General features: G+C 39.8%; 2 long non-coding RNA genes across 2 annotated transcripts in view; both read left to right on the forward strand.

The window, feature by feature from the left end:
• LOC111555282 overlaps positions 1 to 18,891 on the forward strand; it is a 481,645-nt gene that overhangs the window by 87,434 nt on the left and 375,320 nt on the right. The gene's annotated exons all lie outside the window — the stretch shown is intronic.
• Positions 1 to 18,891, forward strand: part of LOC111555281 — a 220,675-nt gene that overhangs the window by 6,092 nt on the left and 195,692 nt on the right. Inside the window, exon 2 of the long non-coding RNA XR_002735480.2 lies at positions 3,202 to 3,351. This is a non-coding gene — a long non-coding RNA (uncharacterized LOC111555281). The remainder of the gene's footprint in view (positions 1 to 3,201; positions 3,352 to 18,891) is intronic.

The following is an 18,891-nucleotide window of genomic DNA, read 5'->3' on the forward strand; positions in this document are numbered from 1 at the left end:
TTCAAAGAACATCTTTATTTCTGCTTTCATTTCGTTATGTACCCAGTAGTCATTCAGGAGCAGGTTGTTCAGTTTCCATGTAGTTGAGTGGTTTTGATTGAATTTCTTAGTCCTGAGTTCTAGTTTGATTGCACTGTGGTCAGAGAGACAGTTTGTTATAATTTCTGTTCTTTTACATTTGCTGAGGAGTGCTTTACTTCCAATTATGTGGTCAATTTTGGAATAAGTGTGATGTGGTGCTGAGAAGAATGTATATTCTGTTGACTTGGGGTGGAGAGTTCTATAGATGTCTATTAGGTCCGCTTGGTGCAGAGATGAGTTCAATTCCTGGATATCCTTGTTAACTTTCTGTCTCGTTGATCTGTCTAATGTTGACAGTGGAGTGTTGAAGTCTCCCATTATTATTGTATGGGAGTCTAAGTCTCTTTGTAAGTCTCTAAGGACTTGCTTTATGAATCTGGGTGCTCCTGTATTAGGTGCATATATATTTAGGATAGTTAGCTCTTCCTGTTGGATTGATCCCTTTACCATTATGTAATGGCCTTCTTTGTCTCTTTTGATCTTTGATGGTTTAAAGTCTGTTTTATCAGAGACTAGGATTGCAACCCCTGCTTTTTTTTGTTCTCCATTTGCTTGGTAGATCTTCCTCCATCCTTTTATTTTGAGCCTATGTATGTCTCTGCATGTGAGATGGGTCTCCTGAAGACAGCAGACTGATGGGTCTTGACTCTTTATCCAGTTTGCCAGTCTGTGTCTTTTAATTGGAGCATTTAGTCCATTTACATTTAAGGTTAATATTGTTATGTGTGATCTTGATCCTGCCATTATGATATTAACTGGTTATTTTGCTCATTAGTTGATGCAGTTTCTTCCTAGGCTCGATGGTCTTTACATTTTGGCATGTTTTTGCAGTGGCTGGTACCGGTTGTTCCTTTCCATGTTTAGGGCTTCCTTCAGGGTCTCTTGTAAGGCAGGCCTGGTGGTGACAAAATCTCTAAGCATTTGCTTATCTGTAAAGAATTTTATTTCTCCTTCACTTATGAAACTTAGTTTGGCTGGATATGAAATTCTGGGTTTAAAATTCTTTTCTTTCAGAACGTTGAATATTGGCCCCCACTCTCTTCTGGCTTGTAGAGTTTCTGCCGAGAGATCTGCTGTCAGTCTGATGGGCTTCCCTTTGTGGGTAACCCGACCTTTCTCTCTGGCTGCCCTTAAGATTTTTTCCTTCATTTCAACTTTGGTGAATCTGGCAATTATGTGTCTTGGAGTTGCTCTTCTGGAGGAGTATCTTTGTGGCGTTCTCTGTATTTCCTGAATTTGAATGTTGGCCTGCCCTGCTAGGTTGGGGAAGTTCTCCTGGATGATATCCTGTAGAGTGTTTTCCAATTTGGTTCCATTTTCCCCCTCACTTTCAGGCACCCCAATCAGACGTAGATTTGGTCTTTTGACATAATCCCATACTTCTTGCAGGCTTTGTTCATTTCTTTTTCTTCTTTTTTCTTTTGGTTTCTCTTCTCGCTTCATTTCATTCATTTGATCCTCAATCGCTGATACTCTTTCTTCCAGTTGGTTGAGTCGGTTACTGAAGCTTGTGCATTTGTCACGTATTTCTCGTGTCATGGTTTTCATCTCTGTCATTTCGTTTATGACCTTCTCTGCATTAATTAGTCTAGCTGTCAATTCTTCCACTTTTTTTTCAAGATTTTTAGTTTCTTTGCGCTGGGTACATAATTCCTCCTTTAGCTCTGAGAGGTTTGATGGACTGAAGCCTTCTTCTCTCATCTCATCAAAATCATTCTCTGACCAGCTTTGATCCGTTGCTGGCGATGGGCTGTGCTCCTTTGCAGGAGGAGATGCGCTCTTATTTTTTGAATTTCCAGCTTTTCTGCCCTGCTTTTTCCCCATCTTTGTGGTTTTATCTGTCACTGGTCTTTGATGATGGTGACGTACTGATGGGGTTTTGATATAGGTGTCCTTCCTGTTTGATAGGTTTCCTTCTGACTGTCAGGACCCTCAGCTATAGGTCTGTTGGAGATTGCTTGAGGTCCACTCCAGACCCTGTTTGCCTGGGTATCAGCAGCAGAGGTTGCAGAAGATAGAATATTGCTGAACAGCGAGTGCACCTGTCTGATTCTTGCTTTGGAAGCTTCCTGTCAGGGGTGTACTCCACCCTGTGAGGTGTGGGGTGTCAGACTGCCCCTAGTGGGGGATGTCTCCCAGTTAGGCTACTCAGGGGTCAGTGACTCACTTGAGCAGGCAGACTGCCCCTTCTCAGATCTCAACCTCCGTGTTGGGAGATCCCCTGCTCTCTTCAAAGCTGTCAGACAGAGTCGTTCGCGTTTCACAGGCTTCTACTCCTTTAGCTGAGCCCTGTCCCCAGAGGCGCAGTCTACAGAGACAGGCAGGTTTCCTTGAGCTGCTGTGAGCTCCACCCAGTTCCAGCTTCCCAGCGGCTTTAGTTACCTACTTAAGCCTCAGCGATGGCGGGCGCCCCTCCCCCAGCCTCGCTGCTGCCTTGTGGTTAGATTGCCGCAGACTGCTGTGTTAGCAAGGAGAGAGGCTCCGTGGGCGTGGGACCCTCCCAGCCAGGTGTGGGATACAATCTCCGGTGTGCCGGTGTTACAGCGCAGTATTGGGGTGGGAGTTACCCGATTTTCCAGGTGTTGTGTGTCTCAGTTCCCCTGGCTAGGAAAAGGGACTCCCTTCCCCCTCGCGCTTCCCAGGTGAGGCGATGCCTCGCCCTGCTTCAGCTCTCGCTGGTCGGGCTGCAGCAGCTGACCAGCACCGATTGTCCGGCACTCCCGAGTGAGATGACCCCAGTACCTCAGTTGAAAATGCAGAAATCGCCGGTCTTCTGTGTCGCTCGCGCTGGGAGATGGAGACTAAAGCTGTTCCTATTCGGCCATCTTGCTCCCGTTATCGACTTGTGTAAGTTTTAACAGTTAATTTGCAACAGAGTAAATCTTATGAAAATTTCAAAATTAAAATACTGTAATAATGCAGAAAGTCTCTTTTGGGAAGGCTGGCCAAAATTATAATGGACATATTTTTTTATCTAAAGGGGCCCTTATTAATTTGCAAGGCTTTCCTATGGTTATCCACATGCTAAAAACTCCCACATGTCCATCACCCTCTGACTTCTGGGAGCGCCAGGCTCATATATCCAGTGCTTATTTGAAGCTCCTCTTGTATTCCTCACAGGCATCATGAATGCAGAGTTATCAAGGACTGAAGAACCCTCAGAAAAGGCTGTGGAAGAGTCTCCTTGCTGTTGCACTTCCCCTGATGCTTCTGACCCCAACCCTGGACATGGTCACCATGGCTCATAGACATGAGTCACTGAGTGTATAGGTGTGGATCTGAGGGATTTGGGGTTGGGTTCCCAGCTTGTTTATAGATTTGACTTCGTAATGGTGATTTGTGTTTATTTCAGTGCTTGAGTCAGGAGGTTTGCCTGACATCCTGAAGACCAAGGTCTTCTCTGTGGGGAACAGTCTAGCACTTGTGACAGCTCTGAGAGTGTTTTTAAGAACAGGTTGATGCGTATGCTCTGTATTAATTTTTTTATAGATTTGAGGGTGGGTAGTCAGCCATGCTCTGTTCATCTTTGGATCTTTTGCTGAATTCTTAGTTAAGTTTGTAATCTACATTAATGGCAACAGAAGGGTAAACTGACTAGGAGGGTTATTACATACTGGTTTGTGTTGCCAAGGGAGGCAGCACAATCCATTTTCTGGATGGTTTTGGCACGATTCTTCCTAGCACCTCAGAGATGGGCACTGTGATGTTATATACACTCTTGTGCCTGGTTATTAATCTGGATGTTTTGGATGAACATAAAGTAAAACATGCAGGGAACCGCTAATGCATTGTAAGGTGGTAAATCATACCTCAGCTTCTCATCCATAGTGATTCATTGGGAACATTTTCCCCCAGTGTTTTGGTTCCATAAGCAAATGAATCAAATTTCAGTCTCACAGAGATTTCCACCCATCAGCAAAAACTTACTAATATTTTGCCTGTTCCAAATTACAAATTAGCTGTATTATTATTGTTACTATTCAAATAGAACACCATACAATACATTCAGTTTCTCTACTTGATCCAGTTTCTGTGAAAATTTAACAAATATAATCAAATAGACTAAGCATAAGAACTTTTATGAAATTCCACATGGTATTTATTTGGACTGGTGTGTGATCTTTTGTAGGTCTCTATTTACTTATTTTGAAGGAAGCCATTATTTCTTCCTTTTATTTTTATATATGCAAGGTACAACTTCAGAGTCTCATTTGCCTGTGAATTGAGAGAGTTCAGTGGACTCATGGGAGACTTGGGTTCTGGCTTTTGACTGCTTTGTTGCTTCCATGAATCTCTGATATTCTTACTCCTAGTAAAGACAACCTCTCACTAAGAGTCACCAAGCAATCAGCAGCAAAGATTGAGTTTCTCCCTTTCCAAAGCCAGTTAGTCAGTCAACAAACAATTCCTAAGTGCCCACTAAGCATTGAGCTCACCCTGGAGGCACAGAGGCAGACAATCTTGATCGTGCAGAATCAGTTGAAACAAGGTTATCTGGATAGTGGCAAGGGAGACAGAATGAGAGGAAACAGAGGATTTGCACATAATTGATACTTTCAGTTAGATTAAAAAATACATTTGAAGTTTGGGATTCAGCATCCCAAATCTAGAATAAGGGACCAGGAAGGCCCGTGCCTGCTTTATAAAGATCATTGATAGATTGTTACCATGGGGCCCATGGGAGGATCAGTAGGAGGGCAAGCCACAGAAAAATAGAAAAGAGAAAAAATGGCCCCAAAGTATGTATATAACTGGAGTTTTACACTTAAAAATTTTTTCTATATATGCAAAGAAGGTATGTTTTTAAAAAGATGCATGATTGTTAGAGCCAGAAGTGACTTTAGGAATACTTGGATTTAGAAATTTTCTAACTTTGGCGTACATCAGAATCTCTTGGAAGTTTGTTAAAATAAATACCAATGCACAGATCCTAACCTGATGGCCAAGACCTGCTTTCCTAGGTAACCCTAAAATATACTGAGGTTTGAAAATCACTTATTAGTCTAGTTTTTACTTTACAAAGAATAAAACTGGCATCCAGAGGGTTTAATATACTCACCCACGGTCATATAATTTCCCTTCCTAGTTTAATCTCTATTGGCTGTGTGCCCAGACAAGAAAAAAAATGCATCCACTTTGGGAAGTGTCCAGAGATAATTTTTTTCTGTCTTTTGATAGAAAAGAAAGGAAATGTACAAGCAAATTGGGAAAAAATTACTACATATGTATTTGTGAGTATAGCTGCTAGACATATAGATAAATATTGCATCAGGGAGCGTAGACTCAAGTTGCCCTGAATATACACTCCCCATAGATGTCTTTTATGGCTATAAAATTTTATGATAGATGAAACTATTAATAGATATTTTCTACTTTCTCAGTTTTGCTTACAATTAAGAAAAAGATATTTATTTGTTGAACTATCCACACCAGGGATTATAGGGTGTTAGGCATAGTTAACTGAATTTCATCATCACCCCTAATATAGTTAAGTAGGCCAGGCTTATTGCTTTAGATGAGGAAGTGAAGAAAAGTGTCATACTTACCACATTAAGATATTAATACATTTATTAGAATTATAATGGAAATGGAAAGTTCCTGACACTCTCGTTAGTGCTGGGCCTACAGCCTCAGTTTTCACAAAAGATCTAGAGTTCAAGGTACCGAATTTTATCAAAATAAGTTTGGGTTTAAGTTCACCAACTTGCCTGTAGCCTACTCGTCCTTTCTGGCAATGATTAACACTAGTGTTTAATGCACGTACTAAAGTGTGTTCTTTAAACTCTCTTACCAAACAGAACTTCCTTTTTATGTAATGAGTCAGCTCTATGGGTATTTGTAGCCAGGGGAATTGCCTCTCCACTGGTGGAGATATGGAGCCCAGCTGCCAGGGTAAACAGCCACTTCCTAATGTAATTGCTCAGAAATGCTGGAGGAGAAAATGTAAGAAAAGAAATTGCTCTGTCTTGTAAACAGTCAACTGTGTTTTACAATAGTGTACCAGCACTCCAAACCATTCATCAACTTGAGTAATGATGGCTGGATTTCACTGTTAGGTTTACTTGGTAGTCACATTAATCCTTCTCTTCTGCATGATGTGCCAGATTTCTTTGATGACAAACAGTCCACCAAGGGCCTAAATATGGTTTTAGGAGCAAGCTTTTAATCAGACTCAAACTTATCTGAGGCCATTTCAGCTTTCTCTCTTCTTGAGTGAGGCCAGAGGAAATAACTTCTCAAGTTTGAGTCAGGACCATTTAGGGACTTTTTTCTTTATTTTAATTTTTCTAATGATATCATTACAAATTATTTTTAAAAATAGCAGTTAATTAAGATAGAAAATAAGCCAGAATCACATAGTCATAGCCTGCAAAGAACCTCCTAGGTTCATACATCAGTGACTTGAATTGTTCCGTTCCTCTCCACGGGAGCAATGGTGCTGTTGCCACTGCATGTGTGCTTTCTGTGCCCACAAGAATGTTAAGCGTTCATCCATAATTCATATTTATTTATTTTTTCTTTTTTGAGACGGAATCTGGCTCTGTCGCCCAGGCTGGACTGCGATGGCTTGGTGGAGGTTGGCTCACTGCAACCTCCACCTCCTGGGTTCCAGCGATCTTCCTGCCTCAAACTCCTGAGTAGCTGGGACTATAGGCATGAGGCACCATGCTGAGCTAAGTTTTGTGTTTTTAGTAGAGATGAGGCTTCACCATGTTGGCCAGGCTTGTCTTGAACTCCTGACCTCAGGGGACCTGCCTGCCTTGGCCTTTCAAAGTGCTGAGATTACAGACGTGAGCCACCTTGCCCAGCCCAGAATTCATATTGAGAGGAAAACTTTCGGAGGTGATTTCACCTGATCATTGATCAGCCTTCCCACAGTTTTATAGTGTTAAGTGAGCTTTATGTGAATGTGAGTCGGTGGTATCTTCATTTAGTTTGCTGGATATTGATATTTTTAACTTCTTAGCATCTGTTAAAAAATTCACAATGTGCACATACAATATGTTGAATACAAATATCCTTCTTTCTTTTATTTTCCAGCCATCTTATTCCTTTCCCAATCACTGTTAATGGTTTCTCATATTTACTTATGGGGGTATGTTGAATATTTACAATCATATGCATATATAAGGATATGTGCATATATTTTTTAGTACAGGTGATCGCATTCTCTATACACTGCTCTGAACCACACTATTTTCCCCTTAATCATATCTTGGAGATCATCCCATCTCAATATTTATTAATATTGTCTTAATCTTCCACCGTGGGACATTTAGGTTATTTTCAATCTTTTGCTATTACAAAGATGCATTTTCATCTGTGGGAATATATTTATGTGATAAATACCCAGAAGTCAATTTCTGGTTCTAACAATATGTGTACTTTAAATTTTAGTGATTATTGTCAAATTGCAAAAGGTTATGACAATTCATATTCCCACTAGCAAAGCAAGAATATGCCTTTTTCTATAAATACTTGCCAACACAATGTGTTAAATATTTTGATCAGCTTAAATTTACATCTTTTTTATTATGAATAGTATAGTACCTATTTATAATCTAAGTCATTTGTTTTTTCCTTTTCTCTGGACTATTCCAATCCTTTGCCTTTAATTTTTTTATTGATTTATAGTAGCTCTTTATTTGGGGAATAAATTAGTCCTTGGTTTGTCATGTAAAGTACAATTTCTTTTGATCTTACCTATGGTGTTTTGAGGTATACAGAAACTTTTATTTTTTATGTAGTCAGATGCATTTAATATTTGATATTATAGCTTCTGAATTTTATGGAAAAATTTAGAAAGGCCTTTTCCACTTTTTTGAGGTTATGAAAAAATTCTTCAATTATTTCTCCTCCTGGTACTCTTATGGCTTTATTTTTCCATTTTAAATATTGGTGTTACAGGAAAGGGGTCCAGATCCAGACCCCAAGAGAGGATTCTTGAATCTCACCCAAAAAATAATTCGGGACAAGTCCACAGTGCAAAGCAAAAGCAAGTTTATTAAGAAAGTAAAGGAATAAAAGAATGGCTACTCTATAGATAGAGCAGCCCTGAGGGTGCTGGTTGTCCATTTTTTTGTTATTTCTTGATGATATGCTAAACAAGGGTGGGTTATTCATGTCTTCCCTTTTTAGACCATATAGGGTAACTTTCTGACATTGGCATGGCATTTGTGAACTGTCAAGTGGGAGTGTAAGCAGTGAGGATGACCAGAGGTCACTCTCATGGCCATCTTGGTTTTGATGAGTTTTGGCCAGCTTCTTTATTGCAACCTGTTTTATCAGCAAGATCTTTATGATCTATATCTTGTGCTGACCTCTTAGCTCATCCTATGACTTAGAAAGCCTTAACTTGAATGCAGCCCAGTAGGTTTCAGTCTTATTTTACCCAGCTCCTATTCAAGATGGAGTTGCTTTGGCTCACATGTCTCTGACATTGGTGTATCTGGAATGTTGGGGGTATGTGGAGTGAGGTAGGGATCCAACATTTCCCACCAGATGGTTGTGAGGGCCTTCAGCATGTCTACTGAGCTCTATATTTAGGTCAGCCCTGGGTTAGGCAGGGTGTGACTGGAGATCAGAAGTAACCCTGCCTTGTAGAGCTACACTGGATTCTGAAGGGCACATTCCATTGCCAGCGTGTCTGCAATAAAGGCACTGGGGGGCTCTGCAGGGATGTTAGGAGCCTTATGGGAAGAGGAGAATATTGACTCATTGGAACAGAGTGGGGGTGAGTGGCTATGAGCATGGTGGTATAAATGGAGCAGTCAAGCATTTCAGATAAAGAAAAATAAGAACTTACTTTTACCATTGGGAATGAAATTAATTTCAATATTTTGTATCCCTGTTATCATTACACAGTGATAGAGGGCATTTAAAAATTTGATTTAGGACAACTCCAAACAGGTTTTTGAGGGCTTATGTTTATCTAACTTCAAATAAATCAAGTAATAACATCATCTTATGCCCTATAAATACAAGATTGAGAACTTCCAACAAATGCATAAGGCGCAAATGAGAGTGGTGCCAAAAGGCTACAACTTTGCTTTAGATTTTATACACTTGAGGGTCCAATAAGTCCCATAAAATGGCTATGTTTTTATATTTTTCTTTTAGTCTGTGCTGGGTGTTTGTTTCTTTCAGCTTTAAGTGTTCACAGGAGGGATGAAGTAAGATTCTTATTACTGAAGTCCTGATGTGTTAAACAGCTCAATTAGAGTAAGAGATTTTCCAGTCAAATTTCCAGGACATTTGCTGACTGGTGTCACTAAAAGTTCATGGGCTCCACCTTCAACTGGACTCTCTGTGCTGCCTCATAATCTGGCTTTCCTGGTCTGCCCTCTCCTCTGTTCTCAACTGACTGGAGTACATGTCTATCAACATTTTGTATTTCCATTCCTGCAGTGCCCTGTGATGGAGAGAAGTTTTGGCTTTCTGATTTTTGGAAAACTAGGAACAGGCTTCTGAGGGTTTATGCTCATTCAAATGTAAATACAACCTTGTTTATTTTTTTTTAAATAGGGGCAATTCCACATATTCCCTGCCTTCTCTTCATTTACAGCACAAGCTCTCGTTCTGTGGCTTAGAGAAAAAAGAGGCCATCAGAGAGGAGCTCCGGCAACATCTTGCTATAGAGCCTTGCAGTTTGTCTCTGTGCATTTACCTTTTCTCCCTTTCCCTCTCATTAAACAAGAGAGCATTCCTTCCTTTATCCAAGGCCAATCATCCCACTTCTTACCTGGATTTTGTCACCTCTCATCTTCTCAAGAACCCTGCTCCTTTAACTACCCTCTCTCAGGATATCAACCTTTACATCAATATATAGTCACCCTCAGAATGTTCTGTCTTACAAGTAAATAAATATGCAGAAACCCTGCCTTGACTGTGTCTTCTTCTCTTTGATTCATAGCCAAACTTCCTGAGAGTTGTCCATATTTACCTCTCCTTTACTCTCACTCTTCAGCATTCTATAAGTTCACTAAATGATTCTTGCCAACATCTTTAACAAATGCTCAGTCTTTATTTTTCTTGAAGTTTGGGCCGTTTCACAACTGGGACCTCTCCCTCCTTCCTGGTGTGCTCTTCTTCCTTCCCAGGACTCCTCTCTGGCTGCTCCTCTGGTGTTTCTGAGACTCTTCCTCCTTTGCCCATCTTCTAACACCAGGCTTCTTCGGGGTTCCCTCCGAGCTTCTCATTTCTCCTGACATTATGTGAGCCAGCCCATGTCCAGTACTTCAAGAACAACCCATCTGTGGTTAAGATCCTTGAATTTAGAGCCAGCTACATTTGAATTTTACTCTCAATTCCTACTCTTACATGTTTTGTTATCTGGACAAGTCAGTTATCCCTTAGAGTCTTAGTTTTTTCATCTTTAAAATGGACACAACAATTCCTACCTCACAAGGCTGTAGTTGGGAGTAGATTTTATTAAATCAAATATATTTTATAAAATCACTTCATTTATGCATTCAACAAACACATTGGAGCCTATATTATATTACAGGTACAGGTACTTTTCTTTTTTTTAACTGTGACATACAATAAATAATACAATTTATAATGCCACCTAGGACACATATACACAAGCAAATTTTCATTAAGAAATTCCTGGCCGGATGCAGTGGCTCACACCTGTAAACCCAGCACTTTGGGAGGCTGAGGTGGATGGATCACCTGAGGTCAGGAGTTTGAGACCAGCCTGGCCAACTTGGCAAAACCCCGTCTCTACTAAAAATACAAAAATTAGCCGGGCATGGTGGTGGGTACCTGTAATCCCAGCTACTTGGGTGACTGAGGCAGGAGAATCACTTGAACCTGGAAGCCGGAGGTTGCAGTGAGCATCATGCCACTGCATTCTCCAGCCTGGGTGACAGAGTGAGACTCTGTCTTTAAAAAAAAGTGCTGAGCAAAGAGGAGAAAGCCCCTTATAAAACCATCAGATCTCATGCAACTCACTCACTATCATGAGAACAGCAGCATGGGGGTAACTGCCCCCATGATTCAATTACCTCCCACTGAGTCCCTCCATGACACGTGGGGACTAGGGGAACTATAATTCAAGATGGAGTTTGGGTGGGGACGCAGTTGAACCATATCACTGGGCCTGATTAATCACCTTATTGCTGAATATTCCACCTGAGAGCTCTGTGGGCCTTTCAAACTCAGCTTATCCTATACTGAACATTCAAAGGTTGTTCGTCTTCTGTGCTTCCTATTTCAGTGAGTGGCACTACCATTTAACCTGATGTTCATTTTCCACCCCATTCTCTCCCTCTTTCTACCTTCCTATCAATTGCAAAGTCCTGTAATTGTCATTGTCATTGTCATTGTCCCTTCAAGATATCTGTAGAATATGTCTACTGGTCTACATCCTTGTAGGATATCTCTTTAATTCATAGACTCATAGTGGTTTCTTTGCCTAGTCTATCTTTTTACACTGCAGCCAGAGTTATCCTTCTAAAACATAAATACAACCAAGTCACTCTTCAGCTTAAATCTAACCATGTTTCAGATGGTTCTCAGATTAAAGTAAAAACTTTTTTAACAAGAATTTACAAAACCCCTTTTTACCATATGCAAACCTATTTTCTGCAACTTGAGAGTGCCTCGCTCTCTATTCTTCAGGTATCTTCAAATAGCATTTCTTCTGCATAGGATTTTCTTTACTCCATCCTCCCCAACCTTTTGGATGACATCCTTGATCCATAGCTTAAGCATCACTTCTTCCAAGAAGCCTTCCTGACTCCCTGGGCCATGTTTGATGTCCCATCTGGATGCTCTCAGTACACTCTGAACTCTTCCCATGGTAACACTTATTATGCCACACCATAATTACCTATTTACAAATATGTTGACTGCACAAAGATAGGGATCAGTTTACCATGTTCATTTTTGCGTCACCAGCTTCTAACACAAATCCTTGCATCAAGCAGATGCCCAATTCATATTTGCTGGATGAATTAAAGAGAAATAATTTGGATTCAGGTATTAATGATAATTGATTATTATTAACTATTGGTTCATATGAATAGTTGGTGTTCATTGATCATGCTTAACATTTTATTCTATCTCGTTCATCCTTAAAACAATCAACTAAAGACAGGCACTATTATCTTCACATTACAAATTAAAATCTGAAGCCCCCGAAAGTTCAGAATAACTTACCCAAAGTTATGCAACTCCTAAGCAACAAAATTAAAATAACTTGGGGCCACCTAAGTGAAACACTAATTCTTTTAACTTCTATACCAAGTATGATGAGCTTTCTGGATCTCTTTGTTCTCATAGAGCCTTCACAGAAGGTGGGTAACTAGAGAGGGATGTTGATTAAGTCAGAGTCATCCTGAGCTGAACCATTATCTGTTCACCTGTAAGGCCAGCTTCCATTTCCTGGGCCTGAAACGGAGCTCAAGACTTCGATATTTTCTTCAGTTTGTTTGGTTGTATGTCAAAAAGCTTTTCTGAGAGTAAGCCTCCTAGTAGGTGCTGACCAAATGCTCCAGCAGTGGGCTCCTGTGATTGATGGTGTCCACAGAGAGAGGGAATCCAGGAGTCTGGAAATTGAGGTGTTAATCATGCTCTGTCAGGAGGCATTTTGCATTCTCTTTGTGATTGCTAATACATCTGGGGAGTGGCCTTGTTTCTTATAATGTTTCAGGAACTACCACAGTGAATTGTGATCCTGGGATTTACATTATCATTGTAGCTCAGTGGAAATTCTGATAGACTATTGTTTCAGGACCTTTTGGGGAATCATAGTCTAGTGATTTGATGTGACTTCAGGAATTTTGATTATGCCATTTTGGACTGTGCCAGTCATCTTTATGATGGGTTGAACAGTTAAATAGAATGTCTTCCTCTTGTAAAACTCCAGACATAGGCCAGATTTCATCTCACTTATTCTTCACTGCATCCGTCTTGGGCAAGGGAGTGGCAATTGTTCATTCTTTTACAGTGAGGACAATGGGGGCCAGAGAGGTTAATTGGCTTACCTCATTGGGACATCCAGATTACAGTAGCTCAACATCATGGGCTTATGTTTCTGAGTCAGACTATTTCATCTTACTGGAGGTGGAATGCACACTTTATATTTAACGGTTCACAATTCTTCCATATATTTTCATTCATTCATTCACTCATTCATTCATTCATGACTATGGAGAGATTACTCTATGCCAGGTACTGGGGATAGAGTGGGAAATAAGACAGATAAGCTGTTAAGGAACTGATATTCTTATTGAACAGAGGGAACAGACAACATCTTGTAAACATGTTTACATTTTTCATTTCAAATAGTAATGTTCTATAGATAAAATAAAAACAGAGTAACAGGATAGAGGGTACCTGGGATAGATGAAAAAACAATCACCAAAAAGCTTCCATGAGTTGGTGTCATATGATCTAATAGCAAAAGGATGCTAGTAGCAAAAGGTCAAAGGCCAAGGAATAGAAATGCCATATCTTATAGACCATGGTTCAGAGGATTTTAAGCAAAGAAGTGATAGGGATTTCATCTTTGTTATGACAAGATCTCTTCGATTGCCATGCAGAGGTGGATGGAAGGAGGTAAAGTATGAAACAGTGAGAATAGAAAGAGATTATTGCAGTGGTTCAATGGGAGATCTTCTTTTTTGAGTACTTACTATGTGTCAGACATTGTAAGTGCTTTCCACACATGTTTCCTATTTAGTGCTCACAAAATTCTATAGCGTAATTATCTTCACATTTTTAGATAAAGAAATAGAAGGTTCAGAAGTTTAAATATCTCATACAAGGCCACTTAATCTAGGTGGCAGAATCAGAATTTAATTTCAAAGTCTGTACTGTTAAATGTTCTTTTCTAGCCCTGGCATATCTTAATGGTCTGCTGGGCCATTCTCCATGGATGTCCCTTCAGACACTTTCAACCTATTATATCCAAAATCAAACTCGTTGTCTTCTTCCCTAAACCAATTTTTCCCCGTGGTTCCTCAATTATATTAATGGCATCACTCAGACTCAGTAATCCAGGCTAGAAACTCTAATGTCTTCTTAACTGTCTTTATACTGTGTTTTCTTCATTAATCTGCATCAAATTTGTCGCATCATTTTATCCATTTAAACTCTATTATCTAACCCATTTCTATTCCTACCATCATTGCCTTGGTTTGGGTCAGTTCAACAATTCCAATTCCAACTGACCCAATTGGGGAACTTTATTAGATCAAAGTCATTCCCCATTGGTCCCCATTGCTCTTAGAATGGAGTTCACTCTTTTTAGCATGGCGGTCAATTTACTAATACTGGATAGTTCATTTGTGGCTCAGAATATTGCTTGTATTGTAGCTTTGACTTATTTGTTTTTGCCACTGATAACTCTCACCACATATAACCAGTCATGCAAAGAGGAAGGTTAGGAACCTGCAGTCCAGTAATTCCTGATTGAACTGTTTAGATGTCCAGCATGAACTGTGATAACCAATGGATGAGACACAGTGTTCAAGGGCCAATAGGTGTTTCCATTGCCTCCTGGTAGAGCTTGTTGACCTAACAGCTCTGGGAAGCCACTCAACTAGATACATTTTTGTTGGATTGAATTGCATGGAAGGTATACAAAGAAAGACCTGAGTTTTAATGACACACCAGAAGGAAAAGGCACCCAATTCTTATGGATAGGAGTCCTTTGATTTAAAAAATAAATGGAAATTTCTGGACAGCAGGAAATGCCAATTCCGGGTGAGATTTATCCTAATTCTATATTCAGTTTTGTTTATAGGCAATAGGTCCCTGTGGATTTAAGTACTGAATAGAGGGCTAAGAAACAGGGGAACTATATGGTTATTTTCTGAGTTGAATTTGCAGACCTACAATTTAGGGATTTAATTCTAGTTGTTAGAAACCAGCCAGTATTCTCTGTTTTTAAGCACTAGTAGTCACCAGGCAAATATAAGGTGAAGTCTTTTCTGGTCTAGCCCCAGTAAAGATTCCTCAAACGTATGGTGGTTTTTTTTCAGAGATGTTCTCTGGCCTACTAGATAATGAGAAAGAAAATTTAATAATAAGTTATTTTGTTCTACCATCTCTTATTAAAGAAATAAAACTTTTTAGGCTGTTGTCAGTGATGCCGAAGAAGATAAATTGTTTTCTGCTAGTTTTAAGAATTGTGCTAGCAGTTGTTCTCTTTTTCATGTCACAGAATAAATAATAGTTTTGAAAGATAAGATAGAAAAGTTCCATATTTTCTACATTCAATTTAAGGTGAAGTATAATTTTTTAATATCTGTAGTATAAGTGAATTATAATTGTAAGCATAGTATACATGTTTAGTTGACAATCTTGTATTGTACAAACAATACTGTAACAACAACAGAAATCAAGCAAGAAAAAAAGAAAAGAAAAAGAAGTCTCTTATCTTGCCAATCTAAAATCAGCTGTTTTAATGTTTCCTTCTAGTTACTGTCAATATATATCTAATTTTCATATAGTTACAATCTTAGCATAGGCCTAACTTTATAATCATTTTTTGCGTCTAATGTTACATAAGCCTTTTTTTTCCACATCCACTTCACATTTTTAAACCCCAATGTGCTTTTGTAATACAATTACTAGACAATAATGGATTTCTTCAAAAAGGGTCACTAAGTTCTGTAAACGAAAGGTTTTCCTTGCTATTCTCAACATTACCATATTGTGGTTAATCACACTTTACTGTTTTAGCTAAAGACAACAGTCTGCCAGGGGTCAAACAGAGCTCCTGAGATAAATAGTCCTAGGACCTAAAGGGCCATATCATCATCTGTGAATGCTGAGACCTCAATTCTCCTTACTTGTTCTAAAAAGAGTACAAAGCTCATTAGATTTTACCCTTATGGCATTGAAGCTACTGCCTAATTTAATGGCAAGTAAAGTAAATGCATCTCGGGCCTTTGGTTTTCTACATTTACTAGGTACTCAACAAAAGAAAGACCATTGATAACGTTAGCATAGATTCTAATGACAATGAAGAAACTACTGTGCATTCAGTCTTCCCAAAGCTCCTAAGCTCTTCCACCAAGGGAAAGACTGTTTTGTCATTAGATACAAAGGGAGGGTTTTTCTTTTTTTCCTTTTTAAGAGACAGGGTCATGCTCTGTCACCCAGGGTGGAGTGCAGTGGCATGATCATGGCTCACTGCAGCCTTGAACTCCTGGGCTCCAGGGATCCTCCCACCTCAGCCTCCTGAATAGAGAGGACTACAAGTGCGTGCTAGTAGTCTTAGCTATTAGTACATGCCTGGCTAATTTTTAGTTTTGTTTTGTAGAGATGGGGGTGTGAAAGGAAATTAAATCTTGGGACCCTAAACTCATTAAGCCAAAGAGTACAGCCAAGCCGAGAACTGGATGATGCAAACCTGTTTCTGCGTTTTTGCTTCCTAAATAAGATGGCTACAAGATGAAAGTCTACACACCTCTGCCATATTTTGCCCACAAGGAAATTCCTAGTGAGCTTCAATATCTTTTAAGGTGTTTCTGTTAAAATGTCACAATTTTGCCATGGCAATGTAAATTTATAGCTTATCCTTACAGGTGCGGTCATCGCCTTGCCCATCACACACAAAGGCATATCTGATTGTTCTCCTGCCCCACTTTGTCTATGTTATCCTACGTAAAATGCAGATTCCCTGCATTTTTCCTCTGCCCCATTTGTCTATATCACCTTACATAAAAAAATACAGATTCACTGAGCCGGTGAAAGGCATGAACGACTATTTTTCCCTACCCGCCCCGCTTACATGAAAATTGTGTACTTCTCAATATCCCACCCTTTCCCCTTTAAATTTGGAGACCTCAAAATCATCTTCGGAGAAAGGCATAAACTTGTTTCCTGGGCACACACACTTAACTGTGGCAAATAAACCTCCTAAAATGATTGAGACTTCTCTCGTCATTTTTCTTGATTGATATTGGTCTCACTATGCTGCTCAAGCTGGTCTCAAACTCCTGAGCTCCTCAGAAATAATACCACACATCTCCAACCATCTGATCTTTGACAAACCTGACAAAAACAAAAAGTGGGGAAAAGATTCCCTATTTAATAAATGGTGCTGGGAAAACTGGCTAGCCATAAGTAGAAAGCTGAAACTGGATCCCTTCCTTACACCTTATACAAAAATTAATCCAAGATGGATTAGAGACTTAAATGTTAGACCTAAAACCATAAAAACCATATAAGAAAACCTAGGCAATACCATTCAGGACATAGGCATGGGCAAGGACTTCATGTCTAAAACAACAAAAGCAATGGCAACAAAAGCCAAAATAGACAGATGGGATCTAATTAAACTAAAGAGCCTCTGCACAGCAAAAGAAACTACCATCAGAGTGAACAGGCAACCTACAGAATGGGAGAAAATTTTTGCCACATCTACTCATCTGACAAAGGGCTAATATACAGAACGTACAAAGAACTCAAACAAATTTATAAGATAAAAGCAAACAACCCCATCAAAAAGTGGGCAAAGGATATGAACAGACACTTCTCAAAAGAAAATGTTTATGCAGCCAATAGACACATGAAAAAATGCTCATCATCACTGGCCGTCAGAGAAATGCAAATCAAAACCACAATGAGATACCATCCCACACCAGTTAGAATGGCGATCATTAAAAAGTCAGGAAACAATAGGTGCTGGAGAGGATGTGGAGAAATAGGAACACTTTTACACTGTTGGTGGGACTGTAAACTAGTTCAACTATTGTGGAAGACAGTATGATGATTCCTCGAGGATCTAGAACTAGAAATACCATTTGACCCAGCCATCCCATTACTGGGTATATACCCAAAGGATTATAAGTCATGCTGTTATAAAGGCACATGCACATGTATGTTTATTGCAGTACTATTCACAATAGCAAAGACTTGGAACCTACCCAAATGTCCACCAATGACAGACTGGATTAAGAAAATGTGGCACATATACACCATGGAATACTATGCAGCCATAAGAAAGGATGAATTCATGTCCTTTGTAGGGACATGGATGCAGCTGGAAACCACCATTCTCAGCAAACTATCGCAAGAACAGAAAACTAAACACCGCATGTTCTCTCTCATAGGTGGGAATTCAACAATGACAACACTTGGTCACAGGAAGGGGAACATCACACACCGGGGCCTATTGTGTGGTGGGGGTAGCGGGGAGGGAAAGCATCACGAGATATACCTAATGTAAATGACGAGTTAATGGGTGCGGCACACCAACTTGGCACGTGTATTCATATGTAACAAACCTGCATGTTGTGCACGTGTACCCTAGAACATAAAGTATAATTAAAACAAAACAAACAAAACAAAACAATTCCTGGGCTTAAGTGGTCCTCCCACCTCAGCCTTTCAAAGTGCTGTGATAACAGGTGTGAGCCACTGCGCACGGCCAGGATATGTTAATGAAAGGATTTACATGCTGTAAAGGCAACGTATAAAGAGTTACAGAGATCTTTCATTTGCTTTTCCTCATATTTGTTGAGAACTGTGTAGGAATTTCCCAAAACATTCCCTAAAATAAAGTGTGAGCGGACTTGGTGGTCTTCTTTGGAAAAGACCTGAGGGGAGAGAGGGTCACGTAGTGAGAAGCAGGGATGCAGACTATGGGATCTGACTCATGAATTTCAAATGTCACAGTTAATAGTCAGAAGACCATGGAAGGTCACATCCAGGCACAGGGACCTGGTGAGGCGTGTGTGTATGTATCTACAATACAGAAAATTAAGATGGACCAAAGAGAGCAAGTGACAGGGCTCTCTCACTATTTCTCACTTGGCATGTGAGATGACCTTCAGGAGCTTCTGT

The sequence above is a fragment of the Piliocolobus tephrosceles genome, chromosome 10, assembly GCF_002776525.5.
Source record: "Piliocolobus tephrosceles isolate RC106 chromosome 10, ASM277652v3, whole genome shotgun sequence".
NCBI lineage: Eukaryota > Metazoa > Chordata > Mammalia > Primates > Cercopithecidae > Piliocolobus > Piliocolobus tephrosceles.